The sequence below is a fragment of the Cervus canadensis genome, chromosome 27 (assembly GCF_019320065.1).
Source record: "Cervus canadensis isolate Bull #8, Minnesota chromosome 27, ASM1932006v1, whole genome shotgun sequence".
Lineage (NCBI taxonomy): Eukaryota > Metazoa > Chordata > Mammalia > Artiodactyla > Cervidae > Cervus > Cervus canadensis.
Window position 1 is genome coordinate 42,662,397 of NC_057412.1, and position 23,796 is coordinate 42,686,192.

General features: G+C 37.8%; 1 protein-coding gene across 2 annotated transcripts in view; it reads left to right on the forward strand.

Annotated features, from left to right (window-relative positions):
* The window catches only part of ZPLD1 (zona pellucida like domain containing 1), a 421,436-nt gene that overhangs the window by 352,775 nt on the left and 44,865 nt on the right, over positions 1-23,796 (forward strand). The window lies entirely within an intron of this gene.

Here is a 23,796-nt window from a genome sequence, read left to right on the forward strand (position 1 = left end):
GGAGTTTACTCAAACACACGTCCATTGAGTTGATGATGCCATCCAACCATCTCATCCTCTGTCATCCCCTTCTCCTCTCACCTTCAATTTTTCCCAGCATCAGGGTCTTTCCTAAAGAGTCAGTTCTTCACATCAGGTGGCCAAAGTATTGGAGTTTCAGCTTCAGCCTCAGTCCTTCCAATGAATATTGAGGACTGATTTCCTTTAGGATGGACTGGTTGGATCTCCTTGCAGTCCAAGGGACTCTCAAGAGTCTTCTCCAACACCACAGTTCAAAAGCATCAATTCTTCGGCACTCAGCTTTCTTTAGAGTCCAACTCTTTTATCCATACATGACTACTGGAAAAACCAAAGCTTTGACTAGATGGACCTTTGTTGGCAAAGTAATATCTCTGCTTTTTAATAATCTATCTAGGTTTGTCATAACTCTTCTTCCAAGGAGCAAGCGTCTTTTAATTTCATGGCTGCAATCACCATCTGCAGTGATTTTGGAGCCCCCCAAAATAAAATCTGTCACTGTTTCCATTGCTTCCCCATCTATTTGCCATGAAGTGGTGGGACCAGATGCCATGATCTTAGGTTCTGAATGTTGAGTTTTAAGCCAACTTTTTCACTCTCCTCTTTCACTTTCATCAAGAGACTCTGTAGTTCTTCACTTTTTGCCCTAAGGGTGGTGTCATCTGCATATCTGAGATTATTGATATTTCTCCCAGCAATCTTGATTCCAGCTTGTGCTTCATCTGGCCCAGCATTTCTCATGATGTACTCTGCATATAAGTTAAATAAGCAGGGTGACAATATACAGCCTTGCTGTACTCCTTTCCCAATTTGGAACCAGTCTGTTGTTCCATGTCCGGTTCTAACTGTTGCTTCCTGACCTGCATACAGATTTCTCAGGAGGCAGGTCAGGTGGTCTGGTATTCCCATCTCTTTAAGAATTTTCCACAGTTTGTTTTTATCCACACAGTCAAGGCTTTAGTGTAGTCAATAAAGCAGAAATAGATGTTTTTCTGGAACTCTCTTGCTTTTTGGTTGATCCAACGCATGTTGGCTATTTGATCTCTGGTTCCCCTGCCTTTCCTAAATGCAGTTTGAACATCTGGAAGTTCACAGTTCACTTACTGTTGAAGCCTGGTTTGGAGAATTTTGAGAATTACTTTGCTAGCGTGTGAGATGAGTGCAATTGTGTGGTAGTTTGAACATTCTTTGGGATTGCCTTTCTTTGATATTGGAATGAAAACGGACCTTTTCCAGTCCTGTGGCCACTGCTGAGTTTTCCAATTTTGCTTGCATATTGAGTGCAGCACTTTCACAGCATCATCTTTTAGGGTTTGAAATACCTCAGCTGGAATTTCATCACCTCCACAAGTTTAATTTAAAAATTAAAACTACATCAAAACCAATACAAATAATTTCTAGTGGTGGGTGTGTGAATGTGAAGTTTTGATGAAATTGAAAATTTTAACTTCATTAGTGATGTAATTCTTAAAAATTAAGTATTATCGTGGTCAGGATAGATGTTGATATACTTGATATTCTACATTTTCGCAGTGTGTTACTATCGATACCACTTTTGTAACAAGATAATCATTCATTTAACAAACATATCTTGAGAATCTACAGTGGACCTGGCATTATGCTAAATACTAAATACAAAGATGAATATAACATTCTTGCCTTCATGAAATTTACAGGTTTATTAGGGAATATCAAAGATGCACATCTGGGATGATTTTGACAGCAGGAGGCATTTGTCAGTGTCTGGGATATGAAGTGGTCATTACTTAAGGGGGAGTTCTGGCAGACAATTGGTAGAAGCCAGGGATGCCTTTAAACATCCTACAATGTTGTTAAAACACCCTGCAACAAAGAATTTATCCAGTCTAAAATGTCAATAGTGCTGGCTTTGATAAACCTTGATCTAAGTGTAACACATTTTTAAAACTATTACAGAATGATATAAAGACTCTGATGGTCAATTTGACAACTCAACAAGCAAGAACAGTTGTCATGATAGAGGAATATTTTGAAAAAAGACCTGTGTTTGAGCTGATTCTTGAAAGGCTGAATGGAGTTGGAAAGAAGAGTTTTCCAAACAAAGTCAGCAAAGCAAGCAAAACTATAGATGTGTAAAATAACTTCTAATTTTTGGGAACTATGCAAAGTCTAGAGTGGGTTGGTTAGTTGGATGTGGGAGTTTAAAGACCTGAAGTTGGGCAGGTGAGTAGGAAAAGGTATTAGAAATGATGAAGGAATTTGGGCAGGTGCATATGATCAAAGCAGTCCATTTGTAGGATTCATCAGCCATGTGAAGTGTCGTGATTATTTGAGGAAACATTAAAATCCTACTTCACTTGACTAGAGAAGAACCACAAGAGGATAAGTCTCCCAGTGGGAAAGAAGCTTCCCTACTTCTTATCCTATAAATGTTTTGCTTCTGATTCAATATCTTTCACTTTATTTGTCAGAACTATATCAAAGCAACCGTCGTTGAACCTTAGCTCATTTTCTGCAGTTTCATAAATATGTTATGTTGCTGACTGGCTGACTCTTGCGGACAAAAGCTGCATATTGTAGCATCAGGTAGCACTGTCCTTCTTTGGAGGTTATATTTTCAGACTCCTGTTGCAGAGCCATGGTGAAGAAAAAAAATAATTGCTTACCAATAAAAAAATAGACAACTATAAATGAAATCTCAACTGTGGCAAAACCTTGTTCTTCTGTCTCAGTGGTTCTTAATTTTGGATGCTACATGCATGCTAAGTCACTTCAGGCATGTCTGACTCTTTGCAACCCCATGAACTATAGCCCGGCAGGCTCCTCTGTCCATGGGGTTCTCCAGGCAAGATTACTGGAGTGGATTGCCATGCCCTCATCCAGGGGATCTTCCCAACCCAGGTACTGAACCTGAGTCTCTTACATCTCCTGCATTGACTGGTTCTTTACCACTAGCACCACCTGGGGGGGGATACATACTCATATTAGAATCACTGGAGGGAGAGATCTGGGTTTCTCTATTTCTTAAAACTCCCCAGGTTAATGCAGGCAGCTCTGCTATGGATACAGAAAGTTAACCTCATACTTTGGCTTTGCAATGATTTATTTTTAGATTTTTTTCATTGTAAACACATCTTCTTATTTTCATTAAAAGTTAAAATGACTTTTTTTTTTTTAAGCCTACGCCAACTTTCAAAGAGTAGCTTTCTGGTTACAAGTATAACATAACAAGAGGGAACTAGTCTATAATTTCTTACACGATTCACAAGTTGGATGAGGCTCATGTATGTCACAGAGAAATAACTAGAGATTTGAACATGAAACTTTGAACAATGATATTTACATTTTCAGAAAGTTTTATTGTGTGCTGCCCATTTCTGTGATCAAGTGGTTCACGTGGCTAGTGAGTGTGTTGCAATGAAGCAGGGCTGAGTTTAATCTTCCCATGGCTCATTCCATCTTCTTTAGCCATAGATTATAGTCTCTGGTCTAGATAGCACCTTTGAAATTGTGGGGTTTTCTTGTTAAAATGCTGGAGAAAATTGTACGGTGCTACTGTGGTTTTATTGACATGAATTCATTCCCGTAAAGAGTCACTAAAAATACCAGCCCTAATCTTTTGTTTGGGCTTCCCAGGTGGCTCAGTGGTAAAGAATCCATCTGCCAGTGCAGGAAACATAAGAGATGTGAGTTCAATTCCTGGGTCAGGAAGATCCCCTGGAGAAGGAAATTCTAGTATTCTTGCCCGGGAAATTCCATGGGCACAAGAGCTTGGTGGGCTACAGTCCATGGGTTCGAGAAGAGTTGGATACGACTTAGCAACTAAGCAACAACAATTTTTTGTTTACTCACCAGATAGATATTAATTATCTAATTCTGTGCAAGAGGCTGCCTTTTCTCCCCTCCTCTATCAAGAAACAGAAAGGCAAAGAGGGTTCAGTCTTCATTCTCTATGTTTTTACAGCATTGTACCAATGAGCAAAAGAGGACTATCATTACAAATTGTCTCCTCTCCAGCCCCTTGGATATGTTTCAATTGTATTTCTCTTTTCTAGTATCAGTGATCCCTTTGTGAAAAATTTCCTCTAGTACTAATTGCTGTCTAGTTATCTTCCTCTCTTTCACCTTAAATTCAGAAACTTCCTTATATAAGTATTTATCCCCTCTACTTCCTTAATATATATTTATAACATTAATCCTCTAAGACATAAATAATGACTATAATCCAGCTTTGAGTCCTTACTCAGAACATGGACTATGTTTTCTCGTGAACAGTTGAGGCTGGGGATGCTGTTTTCCTTTTGCTTACTTCTTTTGTTTGGCCAATTGAAACATGTTTGTGGATAGGGACCATTTAACCCATGGGTACCATGTTTCTACATTTAGTCTTTAGCCTCTTATGTTTCCAATTTTAGTACCTTTAGACTCATGTTTCTAAACTCCTGAGTTTCAAACCTCTGACTATAACTCATAGTCAGATATTTTGCATTGTGGTCTAGTAAACACACATCCATCCATACATGTACAGCACATATACATTTTACAAAAATAGCCTATCCACTCCATCCTATACTATCCCATATATAGTATGGGATATGCACTATGTTGCATATAGTATGGGATATATACGGCAACACTGTTGGTGTTCCTGACCCACTAATATACTACCACAGTAATTATTTCCAACGGTTTTTCTAATCTAAACCCACGATTTTCAGCACAGCCTTTGGGTTATAGCGTTCCTCTAAATGGGTCAGATAAACTCAAGGGATACTCAGATAGCTTGAAAGCAAAGCTGTTCTTTGTTCCATTGCTTTGATTTCTGTTTGTGAAGGGAGTTAATTTATTTAGATTTTCAAATACCACAAGAAGGAGAAAATGAGATCATTTTAATGTTTTTGAAAGATCTGTTTCCTACTTTTCTTTAAATCCCATTTATATTTTATGGAGTCCTTCAATGAATGGACCACACTAAACACCCACTGAAATTCACTTAGCAATTAAGAATGTATTGCTGGATGACACTTTTTGTGTAATTCTTTGGGTCAGAGACAATTCATCATGATAAGCCTTGGTTTTCATGCTGCTCCTGATAGACTGTTAACCAAAATGATCTTAAGAGGTGTGGTCTCCTCACCTCTGAAGATTTATGTTTAAACTTGCCAAAGGTACTAGCTACAGTGAAACACTATCTGGAATCTCGTCCACTTAAATAACGCATCCTTTTGCTCACCTTTGACCTCTGCTCACCTCCTTCCCCTCACTTACTTTTGTTTGAGAGTGACCCTGAGGGCAGTTCACTTTGTTTCTTGTGACCCACAGCTGTCTCCAGAACTTCCTTGGTGCTTCAGATTCCAGAATCCATTTTGGTTTGTGAGAGAGAGCTGCAAAGTTGTATTTAAAATTATGTCTTCATTCCTAACCCTGGATATTGCTGGGCTATAATTTTATTGGAATTGTGTTCATCTCATCTAAAATACAAAAGCTCATAAGCTGTCTTCTTAAGAAGTGATAATTCTCCTCCCCTTCAGAACTCTCATTCTCTAATATCGTGACATCATTGACTCATCCTGTAAATGTTAGATTGACTTCTGCCTCGCCCCCCCCACTTCCAACTTTCCTTAATAAAAGATGAAATGTCCTTTTTCAAAGGTTCTGTAACCCAGCTTTAGGCCATCACTTAGATCATGTAGGTCATTATATTACAGATAACAAGAAAGACCAAGAGAAGCAAAATGAGTTCCTCCTTATTGCAGTTAGAGAATATGTAACCAATAGTTCCCTTAATTTGAGTTTTTATTAAGATAAATTGCAAATAAAAAAGATATTGAAATAACAGGATAATCTGTAATATTTTTACTGTATTTCCTACACATACAAACTTTTTTTTTTGATGAGTCATTTTAAAACAAAAATACTGCCTTTCCTTGAAAGTCAAGATTAATGCTTAATATTTTCTCTTAATTATGATTTTCAGAGTAAGGATTTGATATAATAATCACTTCCAGTGATTGATGACTAACCTTTTAAATTCGTAAAACAGAAACAATGTGGTGCTTATTGAAATGTTTAAATAAAAAGAGTTAAATTTTAGGTTTTCCTGGCTTTAACATCAATTCTTGAGTAATGCTTTTGTGTGTATGTGCTACTAGATACAACTAGCTGAAACTTTGCTGGATCTCATTTCATTATGTCCCAAAGTGTAGTACTTTGTGGATGCAATTTTGTTAGCAGATAACTGAGTTAGAGATATTAGAAATTATTACTATGAAAGCTGCTTTTATTTACCTCCTTTTATATTACCTATTACAAGCATGCACTGCCTAGCAAAAAATTTAGCCACTTGGCATCAATTCCTACATCTAAAAAACAAAAGCAGCTCTGTTCTCTACGATGTATTCCTCAGAGTGATGTCATGAAGGTTAATATTACAATCCCCCCAAATAGTTCAACATGACAAAAAAATTATGAATGTTAATGAGAACAGGGTTGAAAATGTATTTGAGGTAGAATAAAGCACAGTTATAAATTACCAGCAACCTATTTTATTTTGTGATTATTGTTTCCTAAAAGCCTTTGAGACCTTTGAGAAACAAACAAAGATATAGACTCAAGGAGAAATAAATAAAAGTGTAAAACCAATAGCAACTTATTTTCACGTAATTTTAATTTTACCGCTTTTGTCTGTGGAAGTACAGTGCAGTTCAAAAGGCTATTGCCTTTTTTCAACATTATTGAGATTAGACTGAGAGACCTCTTATGGTTTATTTCTTATAAAATGACAAGAGATAGATATGAGGATGTTCTAGATGAAATATTTGCCACTTCATTGATGGCTGTAGACAGAGTGAAAAGGCAGTAGAGAATCTCTAAATCCTCCTGATATGGTAAAGCCTAAATTCTGATAAGGGAAGTGATTTTAAAAAGAAGGCTCCAGGGAACTGGTCACTGTATTCTCCTATAGTTGTTAAAACGTCATACATTCATTGGCTCTTTATAACTGGAAGTCATCTCACTCATTTCTACCCAAAACACTTCAGTTCACACATGAAGTAACTGAGGGTAAGGCACATTAAGTGACTTCCCCGAGACCACAATTAGTGATGAAACGGGAACTGGAGCCCAAGCCTATGGTTATATTTATTCGAAGGTATATTAGTGTAGCATAAATGTCACATTATATGAATTAATGGGTAACGTGAAAACAGAAATATCTCCATAAGCCTCTAGAAGGAAGTTGTTGGGAGGCCCAGCCTATAATTTATGATGATACAACCATGTTTTTTCCTAAAAAAGCTTTCATTGCCCCAAGATCAAAAAGATATTCTCCCAGGTCACAAGAAATCTTTCATTATCCCAAGGTCGTAAGGATGTTCTACATAAATTAGCCTCCAGAAGTCTTAATGCTGATAATGTAACTTATGAAGCTGAAATGTCTCCCTTTTTATTAAAAACTTTCAGAGGACAGAAACACATATTCAGAATGTATATTCTGTGCATTTGGTGAAGTTGCATCAAACTGGCATTTATCATCAACAAATTCAACTATATAATCTTGGAGAAAAAGGAAAGCAGAATTAATTTAGGAAGCATGTGCAGTCTCCCTGTTATTCCAGTCAACATATTTATTTTTTATTTTATGTAAGTGTGAGAGAGACAACATCAAACTGATATCCCTCACTTGATCTTAGTTCCCCTGTAACTCTGTAAACATCTCAAGATCTGGTATATGATTTTAGCATTTTAAAGATATGATTCTATTTTGGTTCTTATCATGGCTTCTGAAGCAAAGCAACCATTTACTTAGTGTTTAGTGTGAGATTTTCTTGATGTCCTGTTTTGAGTAATTAAAAATTATATTCTGAAATTTTTAAGGATTAATAAGTAATTAAAACTATAAATGACCAAACTTAGCTATTCTTGAAGATTTCAAGCTCAAATTCTGACTATTTATCTGTAAGTATAAGCAGACTTTAATAGTCATTTTTAATGGGACTTTGAGTAATATTTGATTTTATATGCAAGTAGTTAATTGGTGTACAAATAGGAGGTTGAATATACTAGTTTTTTTTATAAAACACAAGTTAGTATGTTTGAAGGAGTTCAATTATCTTCTATAATAATCCATCTATAAAGTATTTAGTGCTTATAATAGATTTTAAAACTTATTCAAGCTTACATTTTCTTAAATATCTCAATAATATGGAGAAGGCAATGGCAACCCACTCCAGTACTCTTGCCTGGAAAATCCCATGGACGGAGCAGCCTAGTGGCTGCAGTCCATGAGGTCGCTAAGAGTCGGACACGACTGAGCGACTTCACTTTCACTTTTCACTTTCATGCATTGGAGAAGGAAATGGCAACCCACTCCAGTGTTCTTGCCTGGAGAATCCCAGGGACCGGAGAGCCTGGTGGGCTGCTGTCTATGGGGTCGCACAGAGTCGGGCACGACTGAAGTGACTTAGCAGCAGCAGCAGCATGTCAATTTTACATTAAAAGTCTAAAATGTTTCCTCAGTTACACATCTCAAAAAAAAAAAAAAAGACCCACCTATTAGTTACATAGAGCAAATTCTCTAACACATTTGAATTATTAAAAATACCAACATGTATAGATTCTATAGCATGAAAAAAATGATTCTCTTTTATCATCTTTAACATTTCTATGCCTATGTAATCCTGGGGTTAATAGATGCTAACACACTTGGAAAGGAATTATCTTCTAATTGAAATTGCTTATTAGCCAGAGGCTTTGACTGGGACAATGGGTAGAGTCTTAATAGTAATCACCATACAGCATAACCTTATTTACAGTCTTTACAAGGACTTGGTAAATTAGGGAGGAATTACTGTACCCCACATGACTCATCCAGCCCATATAATCCACATCTAATGTGCTGTAGACTCATGTTACCTATTACTCAGATTTTCTTTCTACAGTCTCAGTCACGCAGCTCTTCTTTCTTTGGCAAGGCCCTACTGAAAAATAATTTTTAAAAAATTAATTGTTATTGGAGTATTGTTTTACAATGTTGGGTTAGTTTCTACTCTATAGCAGAGTGAATCAGCCGTACATATACCTGTCTCCCCACTCTTTGGGGCTTCCTTCCCATTCAAGGGATGGTCACCACAGTGCCTTAAGTAGAGCTCCCTGTGATACACAGTATGTGCTCACTAGCTATATATTTTATACACAGTATCAATAGTGTATATATTTGATTAAATTTTATATTTATGGACTCAAGCTATTTGAATGAATTTCATCTATTGTATTTCTGACTTGGACACAATCTTGCATTTTCTCACATTGTTTTGATCTGGTAGGAACATAGGATTCTTACCAATGTAAAGTGCTGCAGAACAGTCAGATTTTCTATATTACAAGAGACTAAAGGGCTATCATAATCTAAATGCAAAGCATAAACCTTTGCATTTAGTTATATTACCTCTTACATCTCTTTTTTTAGATCTTGGATTAGGGAAATATAAAAAGTATATTTAGGACCTAAAGTCAGTTATTTAACCATCCTGTACTTCAATTTCCTCAACTTTAAAATGGGGGCAGTTATACTACTTGCTTCATAAGTTTTCAGTGGGAATTTAAATAGTATTTGATAACTATTAAATAATGGTTATCATGAATTTGGATAAACTCCAGAAGTTGGTGATGGACAAGGAGGCCTGGCATGCTGCGGGTCATGGGATTGCAAAGAGTCAGACACGACTGAGCTACTGAACTGAACTGAACTGAATGGTTATCAATAGTAATTATGTAAACAAATAAATGATAAAAATTGATAAAGAACATGGTGAACAATTTCTTGCCTAAGTGGCTTCTTCCAGCTTTTGGGAAAAAGCTTCCAGAGTGAGATTTGTCAAAATCAGATCAGCATTCAGTATTACTAACTACTGGTAGGATTTTAGGCAAACTAAAATCTCCCATGGTGGCTCAAACAGTAAAGAATCTGCCTGCAATGCAGGAAGCCCAGGTTCAATCCCTGGGTTGGGAAGATCCCCTGGAGAAGGAAATGGCAACCTACTCCAGTATTCTTGCCTGGCAAATTCCATGGACAGAGGAACCTGGTGGGCTATAGTCCATGGGGTCACACAGAGTCAGATAAGACCGAGCATGCACTCATGTAGCAACATAGCAAGATCTCTTTGGGTTTTATAAATGCAGATGTCAGAAAAATGATCTCCAAGGAGTTTTCTGGGCTTCCCTGGTGGCTCAGATGGTAAAGCGTCTGCCTGCAATGCGGGAGACCCAGGTTTGATCCCTGGGTCGGGAAGATCCCCTGGAAAAGGAAATGGCAACCCACTCCAGTACTCTTGCCTGGAAAATTCCATGGATGGAGGAGCCTGGTAGGCTACAGTCCATGGGGTTGCAAAGAGTCGGACACGACTGAGCAACTTCACTTTCACTTTTCAAGGAATTTTCCAGTTCTAAGGCTTTATGGTGTTACAGGAGAGATGTAAGTTCCTAATAAATGGATAAATATCAAAGTCAGTTGAACAGCATAATATATCTGATAAATGAATGTTGCAAAAATCATCCCATGAAGTATACTCACAGTGTGCTGAAAGGAACAGAATCCTGGGAGGAGAATGGCCAGAACATTGCTGCTTGCTGACATCATTTGCTATTTGGCCTCTGGCATTCAGCCTGCCCAGTCATGCACACTGCTTATTTTGCCTACTTCTGCTTTCCAAATGAGAATTAATCTCAATGCTAAGGTCTCATGTGGCCATCAAGCTCTATCTCCATAGAGAAAGAAGAGGAGCTTTTTGACAAATCACCTGCAGCCATGGAGATTGTAGAGCTGTCCTCAGATTGATCTGTTTTCTCAAGACAAAATTGGAAATTCAAATATTCTGTTACAGACACTGTGTCTCCATGCCACTATACACCCCACGTCTTTCCTCGTTATCTGTCTGTTTTGTTGGTTATTTCCATCATAATGCAGCAAGGCTAACCGTGTGGACATGGTCCCAGCTCTTATTGCTGTCTGATTCCCCATGGGTTTTGGATGGTTATATGCATAGTGAGGGGACATTTAAATGACTTTTGTGTGTTGCACAGTCAGGAAAACAACCTTTCCACACCAGCTCTTTTGATCTCTCAAAAAAAACAACCATCATAATACAAGCAGATGTTTGAATGGGCAAAAATAAACCCAGGTGGCTCCAGTCTACCCCAGGAACCTCATACAACTCCATTGGCTCATCCAGGTTTGTCGTTCTCCTGATCTTAGTGGGCACAATTATCACATTTCAAGTAGGCCTGAGTTCCAACCACAAAATTTAAACAAACAAAAAATCCCTTTCTACCAGAAGGGTAAAGGGTCAGTGTGAGAGTTGGAGGGGAAAGCCAAGGAAAATCAGTTTCTTCCACGGAAAAAGTCAAAGAGAACAGTCTATGTCATGGATTATTAGCAGTTCTGGAGCAAAAGATGTACTTGACTTTAGTTTGAACCTGCTCCAGTGTTAAAATGCAGATAGCAACGAAATGTAAATACTTAGCAGGTTGCCAAATATATTCAAAGCAAATTGGAAGTGAGAATAACTCAGGTGGGAAGCAGAATCAGAAAAGTCTCCACAAAGGAGGCATTTGACCTAGAGAAAAAGAGCATTTGAGCAGAAGGGAATGCATATGAGAAAAAGAAAGCAAACACAAGTGTGACATGTTCTGGAAGTTGTGACAAGAGCAAATGCTGGACTGTGTGAAGTTGGGGAGGATGAGGAAGAGGTAAAATAAGCTAATAGCTAACATTGTAGTCTGATAGAGAAATGATGAGAAACTTAAAGATGCCAGTAAGGTTGAGGATGGGCTTCCCTGGTGGTTCAGATGATAAAGAATCTGTCTGCAATGAAGGAGACCCAAGTTTGATCCCTGGGTTGGGAAGATCCCTTGGAGAAGGAAATAGCAACCCCCTCCAGTATTCTTGCTTGGAGAATTCTATGGACAGAGGAGCCTGGCGGGCTACAGTTCATGAGGTCGCAAAGAGTCGGACACGACAGAGTGCCTAACACGTTTACACTTTCAAGGTTGCAGATGACAGGAGTGAAGCCTTTGGCATCTATGTGAGGAGGAGCATCAATAAAGTTACAAATAACTGTAAAAACTGTCGTTGGAGGTACTGAGTGAAATATAGGGCTAAAAAACAGGAGGAAAATGTGACTGGGTGAAAAGTTTCGTGTGTACGGCATCAGATATACACACAGAACTTGGATACAGAATGCTTCGACTAGAAATACAAGCCTGAATGTTAGGAGAGAGAGAAGGGCTGAGAATTTGATGACAAGAGAGGTATAGGGACTGGAACTTTAAATTGCTATAAAGTTGGGAACTTTCAAGCATAGACAGATTAGGAGTGTGATTAGCATGGTAGTAAGTGAGCAATCCTCAGTGAAGGAGAAGCAGGTGTATATAGGACATGAACACTAGGGCAGGACAGCATTTCACAGGGTATGTAAACAACACTGCAAATGTCACAAAGAATCACAAAGTTGTGTGAGAAAGAGGTGGTTGGATTTGGTCATTAGAGGGCTCCTAGAACAAATAGAAGAGTAATTTTAGCAGAAATAAAGGAACAAGGAAACTCCCAGGGGAGAGTGGACAAGAGTTAGTGAACTAGAGGTTTAGAACGTACTGATTTTTGAAACAAGTTTCCAGGTAAGGAGACGAGCAGTAGGGCAGTAGCTTTGTCATTTGAGAAGGACGCTGTAGGGGAGAGGGGACAGCCGGATGAAAGGGGACCATGAGGTGTGCGACAGGTGTCAGTTCTAACCAGCAAACCTTTGATCATCTCTTTGCAGAAGTTTTGGAAGAGGAAGAGTCTCAAGTACTCTAGATTAGGACCTTGGCTTGCATTTCTCCAATTACCCCTTTTAGCTGTTATAACTGCTAGAATCCTTGAACACTGTTCCCTGGATGTGACGTTGTGCCCTCCACCCAGGCCTAAGGAAAGGGACACATTGCAGTTTTTCCACATACCCGTAGGCCAGGTGTGTCAATCAGTCTGTTAATATGTTGGAGTACCTAAAGAAAAGTTTTAAAAAGGAAAAAATTAAAATAAAAAAGTAATAAAAAGTAGTGAATTATTTTGTACATTAGTTAGTTTAAAAATATTTGTTGTTCTGGCATTGGTAAGGGCATTTAGTCCCATGTGTCATCATGTGGTCCTATTGGCCTTACCACGTAATGCTCATCTGTTTGGTCCTTGGGTAGCAGCATTGCCCTTGCTGCGTCCGCCGTGGCTGGCATCTCTCACATCTTCTCTGTTGACTTTAACACAAACTCTAGGCTTCCAACCTCTTCAGTCTTCCAACTCTGGCTCTTAAAGCCAAGATGTTGAGAACCAAAATCTTCTTTGTCTCTAGTAGTCAAAAACTATGTAGTTTTCCCTACTTTGAGTTAAAATAAGACTCTTTGTGCCGGGAGCTGGAACACGAGATCCCACCCATGACAAGGTCATGAGGAGAAGACCTGACAAGCAAGGCAGATCAGGACCTCAGGGATTTCGAAAAGCTGTCCCAGCGCTCACCTTAAAGATGATCTCTGTCTTTGTGATGCTTGCTATATTAGACTACTCCCTAATTTCTGTGACACAGGTAGACGGCCTTCCCCGATCTCTCTCCAAACAGAATCAACCTAGAACTTTAATCAATATGTCCCCCGGACGGTGGTATCCTATAAGATTATCCAGGATGAAAGGAGTGTTGCAGTTTAGACCCCTTTGCTGGCATTCTAGCCTGCTTGGCAAATGCATACTAATGCACATGACTGCTCACAACACCTTAATCATAAACAGCATAAAGAACCTGATCACATAAAGGCCCTAATAGGCACAGAGCCTTCAGGGGCGAGGAAGCCCTATTAGAGAACACAAAAATATTATTCTAAAAGCGGTTATAGTTAAAGATTTGGAAAAATAAGGGTTCAGAATTGTTAATTTTAACCAGGAATGCAAAACAGGGGCTGCCTCACCAGAGCTTCAGAGTCTTTGTGTGGTAAACCTTTTAGATAAATTTAACTGATAACTTCTGCCAAAGGACTGACCTTTGTGTTCATTAAAGAATATATTACAGGAAAACAGCTTTGCATTCACCTAGGTCATAAAATGTTAATAGGCCCCATGGCCAGAAGATAACGTACAAGACTCTCACAAAGAAGTATGCAGAAAACACCCTGGTTTTGTGAAGGATAAGCTGATGTAATATTCAACTATCTTCCCCTTAAAAATGTACTAACTTAGAATATCAAAGCAACGGTAAAAAATAAAGATTGGCCAGACTCTGCTGCACCCGCCCCCCCGCCCCCTGCCGTCTGGTCACTCTTTCTCTCTCTCTCTGTCTTTCTCTCTTTCTCTCGCTGACGCTGTTCTTCCTGAGGGTACCCCTGGATCCTGCCAAGGCTGGACCCCGGCATCTTTGGAAGTCAGAGTTAGGCAATATATATTCTTGTAATATAGGTTCTATTCTCATCTTCCTAAAAGGATCGAGAATTGTGGGGCAACAGAGAGGATTGGCAGGAAACTCATTCAAAATATTGTCATATTACTCAGGAATCCTGCATGGAGATGGGGGACTTGAGGAATTTCAAGAATAATTTTGACTACATGAGGGATGACTCATATATGACTATATGAGCTGAAGATCATAACTGATCAATAGAGTGCTATCCCTCTAAATGTGTAAGAAATATTCTCCTGTAAATACATACTATATACTTTCTTGAGTCACTCCTTGACCTTTTTCCATAGCACTTACCAAATATATTTTAATGTATGCCATTATTGACTTCCCCTCTGTAGTTTTTTAAACTCTGTGAGGGTAAAGACCATGTTTATTTTGTTCACTGCTGGATTAATTCCCAGTACCTTGAGTCTAACATAGAAACTGCTTATAAAAATTTTTGTAATGAATAAATAAATGAAAAAATTAACCAAGGAATACCAAATAGTGGAGTATAGATAGAAAGGGGCTCTTCTATTCTTATGCAAAATGCACCAAAGTATTAAGTAATCTTTTGCTATTGGTACCCATATAAACACTGTTGATTTTTTGGACGTAGGATGATATTCAGCCAGAATATATCAGCATGGTGTCCCTTCTCTTTGGCTGATTCTTGTGCTATGCTTGCTCATATATATTTTGTATGTCACCTCTATTGATAAATATTGTCATTCTGAAGTGATCACACTAATAGTCAATTGTTTAATTAATTGAGGGAAATGTGCATTTAAGATAAATAGCTAAATTATCACTTTATTATTGATTTGTTATTATATTTCATGAAAGGATAAAGAAAATCAATATACTAATATATATCTTCAAAGCTGCTTCAGAATAATAAAATATATGCATATCTTAAAAATTAACATAGTAAATTATTTAAAAAAGAGTTTTTAGAGTGACTTAGTTCAATCTGTCAGTACCCCCAGAACTAAGGTACAGAATAAATGTTCTAAACTAAACACTGTAGATCATTTAAATGCTACAGACTTCTTGGGAAAACCCTCAACAAAAAGACAAATGAGAAATGCGAGCAAAGGGAAATAAATGAACACTCACTTTGTGTCAGAGAAGATTGGAGTAGGTTTTACTCTAAGGAACAGCCTTCAGCATTCATATTTCCTCATGGTATACATTAAGATCTCTAGTCATAAAATTTCTAAATGTCTTCTTGATGACTAAACCTGTTTCGTTTTTTGTTTGAGGCATTATTCAGGAAGCACACAGTGTATTTTATTTTTTGCTTAGCAAGACAAGAATGTTCTATGTTAAGGAATGTATATACAAAATAATATACTTGTAGAAATACATTTCTGATGAAAGTTTTATATTTTCATTTCCCTTTTATTATATATGTTGCCTCTAACGTCTCAGTGCAACACAGAAATAAAGAACATAGAGCTTCAGTCTAGACACCTGATCAGAAAACAGATTACTTCATTATAGTATTCTTCAAATAGTATTGTCTCCAGCGTGGTAAAACTGGTGATTTTGGAGGGTGAGCTAATATGTCTTTCTTCTAGAGGCAAGACCATGTAACACTGTAAAACCTGACTGAGAAAGACAGCTGCCTGCCTGTACAACTACAGTGCCTGTTTGCCTCGGGTCTTACCTGGGTCCCATTGGCTCCTTTGAAGGCTAACATAGGACTCTACTCTTTTGATTTAAACTTTTTGATCACTATTTAAATCAAAAGAATAGAGTCCTATGTTAGCCTTCAAAGGAGCCAATGGGACCCAGGTCTCTATAAAATAACACATTTCTTCTTCCATCTATTTGTAGTCAATTAAAGCTTAGTCAACTTTTTCTGATCTTTTCTGAGGAACAGGCTTGGGTGTGTACCATAGAAGCACCAGAAAAGAGGTGAAGCCCCCTGTAGGGAACAGCAAGTCTGTGCAGGTCAGTAAGTGCAGAGGAGGGCTGAGAAGGAGTGGATTAGGGTGATCACCAATGTCTAAGAGCCAACTTCATATTTATGTGAATCTGTATGATTAAACAATTTGCTCTGGCTTACTAAACAAAAATTCATATCTTAGATTGATGATTAAATATTTGAAGAAATGATTTTTGGTTTAAATTTTCTATTTTTTCCTAACTAGAAATATACTATATTTCTAGTATAAAGGCAATACAATTAAAGAAGTATGAAACTTTGATGAATTGTTTCTGCAAAAGTTATTTCTCAAGAGTAGATAAAGTGCTTTTGAACAGATTCACTTTTTCTCAGGTCACAGGAGTGCTATTTAATAAATTACTTTTCTTGGGTGCCAAGAGCCACCTTTATTCATCTGAAAAGGTTAATGCAGCTGTTCAAAGTGTCCAAGTTGTTCTCAGAGAATAATTTATGCACTGAAACTCTGTTTTGTTTAGGAAATTCCTAAAGAGAAAAAAAAAAAATGTTCAGTACCAATTAAACACAAGTAGTTATAGTAGTTCATAACTGACATGGTTTTTTCCTCCTGAGCGCCATTTATATGGATTGATTTATATCCCTGGCCACATAAAATTTTAGAATTCCCTCTTTTTCACCGCAGGATTTCCTATCTTTCCTTTTATTTAATTTTTTCCCATAGTACTTATTATAAATATACTGTGTTTCACATATAGATTTTGTTTTCTTCTGGCTTCCTTCACTAGAATGTAAGTTCTATGCAAATAACTTTTTTTCTGATTGCATTACCTCAGTTTCCCTGGACAGTACTAGGCACATGTAAACATTCAATAAATGAATGTAGGAATAAATCAGTATTGATCAAATTTACCAAGTAATTGCCAGATTTCCATTTGATGAACCATTGAAAGCATAATTTACCTGTCTCATGATTAGAAAATATAGTAAGAAAACATGGTTAGAAAAGTGCTTTTAAAAACATTCTGATACATAGTCAGCCCTTAACACTCACTGGTACTATCATTAAATCAATTAGTGAAAAGAATACTATTTTTTGATGTACTCATTGCCTAAGTGAAATAGAGTCATGAAAATTAAGTAGATATTAAACATATTTGCCTCAATCGTCTGAATCCTTTAGTTCAAAGCATATTTTAAGAATATAATTTAATATAATTTACTTTCTGAAAAGTAACACGACTTAATTAAATTTATTTGACAAACTCCAATTAAATCAAACAGACTATTATAATAATTCCAAAGATTAAGCTTGGTTTTGAATTGTGCTCTGCCATTTACTAGGTCTGTGACCCTGGGCAAGTCAATTAAAAACCTTAGGCTTCAGTTTCCACATGTGTAACACGGGTGAAAATTAAATCTATGTCAGTAGTTTAATATTAAACATAGCACAGTACCTGACACATAACAATTCCTTGATAAAAGGAAGATCAAAAAATATTATTAAATGTATAAAATATAGCGAAAAATGTCTGTGACAAAGCTATCTCAATTTACATAAAATTAAGTGAGAATTAAAAGTGAAATTATATTTTTCTGACCCCAAGTTTAAGCAAATAAATCAGAAATTCACATTTTGGAAGAAATTATCATTTTCAAAAGAGAACTTAATATAGGAAATACTAACATTTGATGCAAATCACTTAGCATATGACTTCCTTTGTATTGTTAAGTATAAAACACAGAGCCTCTTAGTACCAGTTTAAGGATGCAGGTGTCCTTTTTTTTTTTTTTTTTTTTTTTTTGAGCTAAAAGTTATCTATAATTGTTTTAAGCTCAGAGTGTTGGGGGTGGGGGGGTGGGGGAGTGGATTCATTCCTGAAGGGATACCTAGCCTGTATTACATTGGAATTCTATCTAACCATTAATGGACAGAGCAAGGTCATTAACATCATGGCGTTGTTTGAAAGTGGACACTTCACATTAAAATCTAGATTTCTGGCGCCTGTTGGCAAAAACCCTGACATGTTTGTACATGGTTGACCCCTTGAGCACATCAACAAGCAGGTATATATTCTCCAGCTCATGACAGCCCTCGTGACTCACTATGACCATACCTGAGCAGTCTTCCTCCCTGAGGGGGGGTGTAGATATTTGACTTTCATGCTCTATCCTAAACAGTCTAAGCATCATACACGTACTGTGCTGACTGTGGTCCACTAGATTGCATCTCATTTCCAGTTACAAACTTCAGTGACACTTGTAGCAACACAAAAAAGTACAAATATCCTCAATACAGCACAACAAAATCTCTTAAGAAAAGAGATTTTGGAATTCAGTTTCCTAGGTTCAAATACCGGCTCTACCATTTTCTATCTGTATCATCAGGGCAAATCACTTAGCCTCTTCAAATTCCAGTTTCCTTACGAACAGAGCGAGGATAATGACGATCCCAGCTTCAGAGTGTCTGATGAGCTAACACAGTCAAGGGCTTAGACAGTGCCTGACCCCGAATATGCATCCAGTATGTGTTGGATGATATTCTTTTTACTAGAAACAGAATGATTTCTTCATGTATCCAGCCATCAAGGAATTCAATCAACCTGAAAGATACAGTGGAATTGTTCTGCAGATCTGATTCCAACCAGGACCTGTTTCTGGTAAAAATCAGGGCCCCAAAGCAGAAGCAAATGTCCATGAGTTTTGTTGTCTCATGCTAGATGCTGTGCTCAGACTCCTGGTAGGCTGTTCCTAGGAGCACGGGGAACACAGGCATGGAAGGGAGCCAACTGGAAACACACTTGCAAAAACTGTTTGTAGCCCCTGCCAAGTGAACACCAGGACTCAGTTCACTGATCCCAAGGCAATCAGAGAGGACCACACAGCTTACTTTCTCCCATTCTGACAACTGTGGATGGCCACAGCCACACTGTCCAGGAAAGGGAATGCAGGTGTCCTTTTAAAATCAACACTTCTAAATTCCTGAAAAGCCAGCATTATATATACAATCCTCACCCTTCCCTATCCCAATCAATTTAAACTTATGGAGGTACTGAGTTTGAAAGATGTTCAAAAACCGTATGATACATGTCTTCAAGGTCATTGTTATCTAAGAATGTGTTACAAATTTTTTGTTATATGGGCCATGTTAGGCAGTTTTGTACATTTTTAGCACTAAAGTAGGGGCATTGGATACTACACTTAGTTATGGTGGAGAAGATGGGAAATGTTTCTGCTCAGGTTCTCTACAGAGATTGCTGGAGCCACAGTGGGAAAACAAGCCTTTCAGGTCATCCCAAGGTAGACCACAGACCCTGGGTGCTACCTTGTAATATGATGCTTAACGATGTTCTGTGAGCCAGATCGAGTCGAGTACGTATGTCTATAATTGTCCAGGAGCTGAGGAGCCTGAGCAAACAGGACATTGTGCTCTAGTGAGGGTAGAGTTTCAGCATTGTCTTCAAATCCCAAGCAACCCCATTTCAGAAAAGAACTTTAGAAGCTGTGACAAGTAACATCTCCAAGCTTTCTACTATTGTGAGCTGATACTCAAGTTTCCTCTGTACAAAGGAAATGATGGTGACAGGGTTGAGGATGCAGAATGTATAAGAAACTAGTTCATCTTTTTTTTTTTTTAACTTGTGGATGGAATATAAAGAACCTCTCAAAGTCTTGAAAATGCCATGAGCACTGCTAATGTTACAGGGATCAGAATGTGGATACTGCCTACATGAAAGATGTGGGTGTCCTTCAAAGTTCCCCTGCTTAATGTACCTTAATATTAAAACACAGACCAGTACAAATAACATCATGTATATAATAATGTGATTCAACTAATCAGGGCTGTTCCTAGGCCGGGGCCACCTGAGTGTCACGCAGTCTAGCACAGAAGAAGGAGGCTTAGACCAAGGAACACAGGTCCTGGCACTACCCCTTTCCATTGGAATGAGAAAACCTTCCGTATGTCCAGACTACGCTATTGATAGCTTATGGTGAATGATGTCAGATTCGTGATCTCCGAGGAAGATTTAGTTTTGGGACCAGGGACCAGGCTTGAGTACTCAGAGCTTTTGTGTGGCCAAAGTTTTATTACAGTGAAAAAAGACAGACATCAGAAGAGCAATGGAGAGTGCCTCACTTGCTAGTCTTGTCAACACCTTACATACTTTTACCAGACCCACCCTCTCAACATACATCTTAAATTAACAAGATTAGAACTAACAATGTGAATGTGAAGTCACTCAGTCGTGTCCGACTCTTTGTGACCCCATGGACTATAGCCTACCAGGCTCCTCCATCCATGGGATTTTCCAGGCAAGAGTACTGGAGTGGCTTGCCATTTCCTTCTCCAGAAAGGTCTTACCAGACCACCTCAGTTCAGTTCAGTTCAAGTCACTCAGTCGTGTCCAACTCTTTGAGATCCCATGAATTGCAGCATGCCAGGCCTCCCTGTCCATCACCAACTCCTGGAGTTTACTCAAACTCATGCCCATTGAGTCGGTGATGCCATCCAGCCATCTTATCCTCTGTCATCCCCTTCTCCTCCTGCCCCCAATCCCTCCCAGTATCAGGGTCTTTTCCAATGAGTCAGCTCTTCGCATGAGGTGGCCAAAGTACTGGAGTTTCAGCTTCAGCATCAGTCCTTCCAGTGAACACCCAGGACTGATCTTTAGGATGGACTGGTTGGATCTCCTTGCAGTCCAAGAGACTCTCAAGAGTCTTCTCCAACACCAGACCACCTACTCCCACGTAAAGTAACAGAATTAGTCAGAAGGTTCCTGCTAAGAAGGAGAAACATCCTTAAGCAAGACACACTGTTGTTATATGATTAGCACAGAGCTTAAGGGAAAACACACCCTTGAGCAATATGAATTGTTATGTTGTGTAATCATTATCTCTGGGCTTAAAGGAAATAAATTTATGTCTTATGTGACTAAGACAAAACAGGTAGAAAAAAAGTTTGTCCTTTTCTCCAGCTCCAGAGCCCTGGGCCCCTTCCCCCTTGGGGGCCCTTATCAACCTGCCTAAGAATTAACTCTCTCATTTTTCCCTTTTGTGTTTGTAGTTTATACAGTCTTGTGATCATCATCTTGATTTTCAAATGTTAAATCTAGAGGAAGGACTTGAATCTGTATCTGCTAAAATGAAAATCAATGGATTTTCTGTTAAAGCAAGCTGCCTTCTACCTCTACCTTCTACTTTTCAAAAAAAATATTAAGAGTTTTAATCTCTATGACAGGCTGTAAGTCTTGTTCAAAGTGTAGGGCTACCTCTTTTAGACAACCTCAGATCTGATCTAAAGTTGTAAAGCAAAGACTTTACTAAACTGCTGTTAGTGGGCTGTTTCAAGTAACATGTTTTTCTTAACTATTTTTGGTAAACATAGATGTGTCCAGTTTAGCCTGTAATAATAATTCTCAATTCTTCCACAATGAGAACCTCCTGATTTTAAAATATAATTTTCTCCCTCACAATGCTCATATTATAAAATACATCTATTATACAAGTTGCATTCACTATGTAAGAATTTGTTTTTATATGAAAAGATCTATTAAAGGGTACACAATTTTAAAAGCTAAAAAAAAAATATGATAAATGGCAACCAAAATAACACTAAATGTATTTACTAATAGATGACTTTAGGTAGCTTGTGCAGCAAACTCTCATCAGAAAGATCTGGAGTTGAATTGTAGTCCCTCCACTTGTTTTCCATGTTACTTTAGTATCCTGAGACTTATTTTTCTTTTTCAGTACACAGAGTAGTAAATTCAATATCATCCAGTGTTTATAAGGGTATGAATGAGGGAATATAGGAAAATTATCTGGCAACACACTGCCTTCTTTGCTTACAGCATCCACTCAATAAGTATTATTTTTCTCCTGTGAGAGAATATAAAAGCTAGAAAGCATTTCTGAATAATAAAAATAACTCACCAATGAAAATTCCTGAGTCCCTCAGGCTGGGAGACCTCTCTAGATAGAGAGACAACAGTGTGTGTCTCCAGTGCCTTCTAGGAATGAATGGAATTCATCATGAGCAGGAAGTTGTAGAGACTAGCATCACTGTGTGTGTGGTGGGATGTACCTTTCAGACATAAGATGCTGTCTTTCCTAACAATCTTCCATAGACTCCAAAAGAGCAAGGCTGTCATAGTCTATCTGAAATGTCCTGAGGAGCTAGACCTTGAAGGCACAGGTGTGTTCAAGAGACCCCAGGTTCTGGGTCAGCCATTTGTGTGAGCCATTTGTTAATGGAGTGTCCTACCAGATCAGGCATATGGTTGTTCTTCCAAAAGTTGTTAGGTTTGTGTATGAGTGGTATGCGACAGTGACAAAGAAGGAAGCTCCTGTTGAATTATTTTTGTTTTTTCTGTTTATTTTTGGGAAAAACTCGTGCTTTCCTTTCCCACATCCTCACCAAAGTGACTTTGTTAATAATAAACATGTTATACTAAAAACGTGATTCAAAAGCAAGATGTATTTCCTTCCTTTTGCTAAAGGCTACACTTGGTCATCTAAGGGCAGATCATTAAGAACAGCTTAGACATTATTATTCCCCAAAACCCAAAAGCTTTAAACATGCAATAAATTATTTGAGTAAGCTATTTACAATTTTATTTTCTTTTTGTTTTTTTATTCACAGACCAAAACCACCAACCCAAAAGATTTTTTTTCCCAATGCACAGACTGTGCTCTGATAACAAGCTGGGCACTTCTAGAAGATATTTTAGCTCTATAAAGCCAGTAAAAGGCCATATAGGAAAAAAAAAAAAAACTAAACATCAGGCTGACTGGTATTTAAGTATTAAAGTCAATTTGTATGTATTTGTTCAACACATATTGAGAATTTCTATTCCACTCTTCTAAGAATTCAAGGTTTTCATAATTCTATATCAGTATCATCCACTAGTGAGCAATCACTGGAGGAACCATAATATTATTCCACACATAGTATTTTTCTGTTCTTCCTCTGCTTTATTCCTTTGTTTCCTGAGAAAATGATATATAAACCATTGATTTTGAGAAATATCAGTATCCTGGAATTCCTTTGCTGAGAGGAAAGATTTCTTGACATTATTTGTTCATTAATAGTATTAAGGATTCTCTGAAAATCAACTCTTGGGGGTTAAATCCCTCAGACTATGGATACTCTACTTTAAAGGGTATCATTGCCTCCACATCATCAGTCTGCTTTTCTATGCTGTTCTAATCTACCAAATAGTTGGTTTGAGTTCTTCCTATGTATAATAAAAATCTTTCATTTACTAATGTTTTGATTTATATCTTAGTTCTTCTACTACAAAAGTGTAGCTTTGTTATACTTAACAAATGGAGTCAAAGAATGAAAATAGTTTTGAAATGTTGTAGCCAAAATCTCTCCCTTATTGTTGATAATTATTTCTGATAGTCCTTAGGCCTCTGATGAGCTCTGCCTGC